At 37.3% G+C, this 5,616-nt stretch overlaps 1 long non-coding RNA gene across 1 annotated transcript; it reads left to right on the top strand.

Annotated features, from left to right (window-relative positions):
- Window positions 1-2,855: 2,855 nt before the first annotated feature.
- On the top strand, window positions 2,856-4,799 carry LOC140974742 (uncharacterized). Its single transcript, XR_012174864.1, has 3 exons — window positions 2,856-3,068; window positions 3,686-3,734; window positions 4,457-4,799. It is a non-coding gene; the product is annotated as an uncharacterized lncRNA (long non-coding RNA).
- Window positions 4,800-5,616: the final 817 nt, after the last annotated feature.

The following is a 5,616-nucleotide window of genomic DNA, read 5'->3' as shown; positions in this document are numbered from 1 at the left end:
AGCACGAGATACAGACACTTTGAATTTTTGGTTATGCCTTTTGGTTTGACCAACGCTCATGCTGTGTTTATTGACTTGATGAATCGAGTATTTCTTAAATATCTCGATCGTTTTGTGATTGTATTCATTGATGATATTCTTGTTTATTCCAAGTCCGAAGAAGAGCATGCCAAACACTTGAGAATAGTTCTTCGAGTTCTTCAAAAGAAGCAGTTGTACGCCAAGCTATCCAAGTGTGAGTTTTGGTTAAATAGAGTTGTGTTTCTGGGCCATGTCATATCTCAACATGGTATTTCTGTTGATCCAAGTAAAGTGGAGGCAGTTCTGAACTGGGCACGACCGACCAATGTGCCAGAGATTCGTAGTTTCATGGGTTTAGCCGGTTATTACCGGAGATTTATCAAAAATTTCTCAAAGATTGCTAGACCTATCACTCAACTGACTCAGAAAAATCATAGATTCATTTGGTCTAATGAATGTGAGTCAAGTTTTGTCGAGTTGAAGAAGAAATTGACTTCTGCACCAGTTCTTACCATTCCAAGTGGTTCTGGAGGATTTGTGGTTTGCACTGATGCATCAAATCGAGGATTAGGTTGTGTAATGATGCAGCATGGCAGAGTTATGGCCTATGGTTCTCGTCAGTTGAAACTGCATGAGTCTAAGTACCCTGTTCATTACTTGGAATTGGCTGCTATCATTTTTGATCTCAAGATTTGGAGACATTATTTGTTTGGGGAGCAATTTGTAATTTATTCTTATCACAAAATCTTGAAGTATCTGTTCTCTCAGTCAGATCTGAATATGCGACAGAAACATTGGGTGGATCTTTTGAAAGATTATGATTGTGAGATCCAGTATCATCTGAGAAAAGTGAATGTCATTGCCGATGCTTTGAGTCGTAAGATTGTTTATGTTAATTTATCCTCGATTTGTTTTTCTAAGTTACGAGAGGATATTTGTACTTTTGGGTTGGATTTTCAAATCCAAGGTAATGCTGTTTGTGTATCTCAGATTTCTGTTGAGCTAGAGTTGATTCAGATTGTAAAGTCAGCTCAGAAAACTGATGATCGAGTTCTGAAATCCTATAAGTTAGTATCTCAAGGACACCAATCTGGTTTCTCAATTCACTCAGATGATTCTCTTCGGTTGAATGGTATATTGGTTGTCCCAGATATTCCTGAATTGCGTACATCCATCCTTAAAGAAGCTCATTGTACTCGATAGTGTATCCACCCAGGAGGCAGGAAAATGTATCATATTCTACGGCCTCAGTTTTGGTGGAAAAATATGAAAAAAGATGTGGCCGAGTTTGTGTCTCGTTGTATGATCTGTCAGCAAGTCAAAGAAGAACGAATGAGACCTGGAGGATTATTGCATAGTCTTGAGGTTCCTCAGTGGAACTAGGAGCACGTGGCTATGGATTTTGTCACGCATTTGCCACGTACTTTCGTCATTTCAATGTCATTTGGGTGATTGTCAACAGATTATCTAAATCGGAACACTTTATCCCGTATGAGAGGACGTATTTGTACAAGAAGATGGCTCGTCTGTGTATTGAAAATGTTGTGAGACTTCATGGAATTCCAGTTGCAATAGTCTCAGATCGTGACCCTAGATCACATCAAAATTTTGGACTAGTTTCCAAAAAGAAATGGGTACACGACTTGCGATGAGTACTGCTTACCATCCACAGACAGATGGTCAGACAGAGCGTACGATCCAGACACTCGAGGATCTGCTTTGAGCAGTGGTTATGGATTTCAAAGATAGTTGGCAAAAAGCTATACCACTAGTAGAATTTTCATATAACAACAGTTTCCAGGTGACTATTGGTATGGCTCCTTTTGAAGATTTGTACGGCAGACGATGTCGATCACCTCTTTGTTGGGATGAATTTGGTGAGAAGCAGTTGACTGGACCTGACATTGTTCAGGAAATGCATGATAAAGTCCAGTTGATTCGTCAGAGAATGAAAGCTGCCCAAGATCGTCAAGCTAGTTATGCTAATAGACGTCGTGGACCTCTAGAATTTAAAGTTTGAGATTTTGTGTTTCTGAGAATCTCTCCGTTTAGAGGTATTGTTCGTTTTGGCATGAGAGATAAGTTGTCACCTCGTTTCGTTGGTCCCTATGAGATTGTTGAGCGTATTGAGACTTGCGCTTATCGTTTGGATTTGCCCCAGTCCTTGTCTGGCATCCACGATGTTTTCCATGTTTCTATGTTGCGTAAGTATGAGCCCGATCCGTCTCACGTGATTCAGCTTGATGAGGTTGAACTCGACCCTTCTATATCGTATACTGAGTATCCTGTTTATATCTTGGATCGTAAGGATAAAGTTTTACGCAATAAAGTTATACCACTTGTACGTGTTCAATGGTCGAGGCATGGGGTAGAAGAATCAACGTGGGAAACAGAAAAGAAGATGAGAGCATCTTATCCATATCTGTTTGATTCTTAGTATTGTATTGATGTTTTTGTATTGTGTGTAAGATCTATGTGTATAAACAGAAATTTCGGGGACGAAATTTGTTTTAAGGGGTAGATAAGTGTAAGGCCCTGTAATTAATTATCCGATAATTTGACATAATTAGAATAATTATTGAGTTGTAAATTAAAATAATTATTTATGCCAAATAAATTCAAGAAGTGTGTTAAACATATGTATTTTAGAATATCGGAGAATTTAACGATATAAAATACATATAGAGTTTAAATAACACACGAGAGCAAAAATAAATACAGAACGGGATAAATGGGCTCGAGTTACTATTTTAGTAACCAAATACACAATATATTTGTATATATACATATGCATACTCACAACTTACCAAGGAGAAAGAGAAGGAAGGAAAAAGAAAGAAAGAAGAAACTCAATTCCTGCAACACTTGGAGCAGCTGCGGGAAAGTCGCAATATCTCATCCGTCCAGCGTCCAAATCTCGATCGGTTTGAGGGGTTGTCTTCCTTACATCAGTACCTTCGTTTTGAGCCATAAAACACGAATTTTGAGTAAGGAAGCGAGAAGATCGAAGCTCCATTTCCTGAGCCCTGTTTCTGTGCAGTATTTTGGTGAGTTCAGTTTTTGTGCTTCTGAAATTCGAAGTTTTGTGTATTGTGCGTTAAGAATCTTGACTTGTAGTTCAAATAGAACTTGTAGCTCTGTTTGTTAGCTTTCTATAGCTTCTAGAATAATTGAATTTCAATATGAAACGGATTTGATATGATTTTTCTACCAAAATGTACCAAAATCAAGTTCTGAAATTTTGTTGTGTATAACACCTACTTTAATTCGGAATTATGGCATTTTTGCACTCAGATTCTGGGTTTTTAAATAAAATAAAAGTTGTATAGCTATGTGTTTTATTTGTATTGATATAAGAATCGTTAAATTCCATTAAGAATTGAGATAGTTATACTCAGTTTGCCGAAACTGCTCAGTTCGAGATTCTGTCCGAAAATCTGTTGAGTGGCAGTGTGTTTTTGATAATTCTGGGATTTATCTGCTGAGATTTGGAACATGGTTTCTTCTAGAAAAAGTTATATATTCGATTACCTTTCATTTCCAATTGGCGGATATTAATTTGAGTTAATATTGAGCGATATACGAATTTTATGCTATTTTGTGTCAAATCGGACATTGGTATGGAACGTAGTTTTCATGATCGGCTTATTGTGGTTTTATTTAGGCCGAGAGTCTTGAAGTGAAGTTGATATTGGATTGTCAAGTTGGTATAGGTATGTTACAGCTCGGTAACATACGACGGTAAAACATAAATTATGTTTAATTGTCGTTCTGTGTTGGATTGATCGTGTTTATGATTTGTTGACTGTTGTAAGTTGTTAAATGCATTCGTTGTGATATATGTTTATTATTGTGACATATTATTTGTATTTAGCATAGGGCATACTGTTGTGACATTCATGTTAAGCCCTATCGTTCTTGTTAGCCTATTGTTGATATCCGTTGTTATCTGGCACTGTTGGTTATCTCGGTTTCATTGTGTTGCTGATAGGCCTATATACATGAGACCGTAGATGTGATTGAAGAAATCGCGTGGTTAGTGCAGCCTTTTGAGGTGAGCGCTGGGATTGTGTCATCTAGTTCGTTCTGTTGTGCCATCTTGTTATATCATATCAGCTGTATGGAGGCCGAGTCAGGGGTGTTATTCAGCACAGCTTGGCATACCTCGCATACTTGGCAGGGCGGTTTAGCTGCATGACGATGTAGCTCCCCTGTGTTGTTGCTCGAGCATTATTCCAGTTGTTATCGTATTGTTTGTTGGCTCCTGTTATCCCGATAATGCGTTGAGCCTTTCATGCATTGGATATTACATTTTATTATATGATTATGCATGATTTATGATTATTGATGTTATTTTTGAACTGTTTCATACCAGAATCCTAACCTCAGTTATTTTCTGGGGGGCTGCTGTGGTTCCTATTGGGCACCATGGTAGATCTCATGAGTCGTTTTGCAGCATCAGGCCGAGGTTCCGCCAGTGGAGCTCGGGATTGAGGTTGGATTGTTTGGTTCTGTTCAGTGGAGTCTCCCAATTAGTCTATAAGTAGGTCTTGAGTTTGTTTTAGTCTTGTATTGTAGTTTAATTGCCGGGGAGATGCCCCGTGTATCTGTAGTGGTATTTGGTTGTTTTTGCGATGTTCTGAGTCGACTTTGTGATATTTATGATCTGGTGATTATTTGGTAAGTTTTAATTTATATTTAGTCCTGGCCAGTGCGGCTATAGGTTATTTAACTTCGGTTTTGTTTTAATGACTCTAGTTGGAGTATATTTTGATATAAACTGATGCTTGAGTTTTCGGGATGTCCTACTTACGGGGAGGTCATATCGAAATTTTTCTAGGCCCTGAGGTCCATTTCAAAGTATTTTAAACATTTTTTCCGCTTCAGATTTAAATCAAATAATTATTGTTTGATAAAAAATTGTCATTAGAGTAAATGAGCCTCACAATTGAAAATGAAGAAGCTTGTCTCATAGGAATGCCACTGGCCAGCTTCAAAGAAACGAACAATCTTAGATGGAACCTTTGCTAGTGGCTGAGCACATACGCATGCAATGTCACACACATTGAGAAGAATTAAAAACATAGCCTATGAACAGTAGTCATACTTTTTTGCACATGTTTTTATGGTTTAACAAGTGTTTTTTTGATTTGTAGACTTGAAAAAGTGGCTTGAAAACAAAACTTGTTCTTGAAAACATGTTGTTAAGATTATACCTGTTGTTTGGCATGTCTACACATGCTTGTATTTTTGGTATGTCACATTTGCAGGGAAAACTCTATCCGATTTTTCTTAAAAACCAAAAAACGGAACTTAAACAACATCTTTTTTACAACATTCTCCAATGCTTCAAGATGTGCAACAACATACTCCACCTTACCTTTAACTTGTCCAACAAAACCAACAAACACACCCCCAATAATACAATAACTACAAAAATTCCATGAGTTTCACAAGTGTTCTACCATTATTTACAAATATGTTTAGCAAGGAATGGTTTATAAACCGATCTCCACATCCTTACAGAATTTCTTCATAACATGTTATAAAAAAATTTGAGCAAAACTAATAAAATTGGTTGAACATATACTTTCC

The sequence above is a fragment of the Primulina huaijiensis genome, chromosome 4 (assembly GCF_012295235.1).
Source record: "Primulina huaijiensis isolate GDHJ02 chromosome 4, ASM1229523v2, whole genome shotgun sequence".
NCBI lineage: Eukaryota > Viridiplantae > Streptophyta > Magnoliopsida > Lamiales > Gesneriaceae > Primulina > Primulina huaijiensis.
Note: the sequence above shows the minus strand (reverse complement) of the source record. Positions and strands in the feature narration are given on the sequence as shown.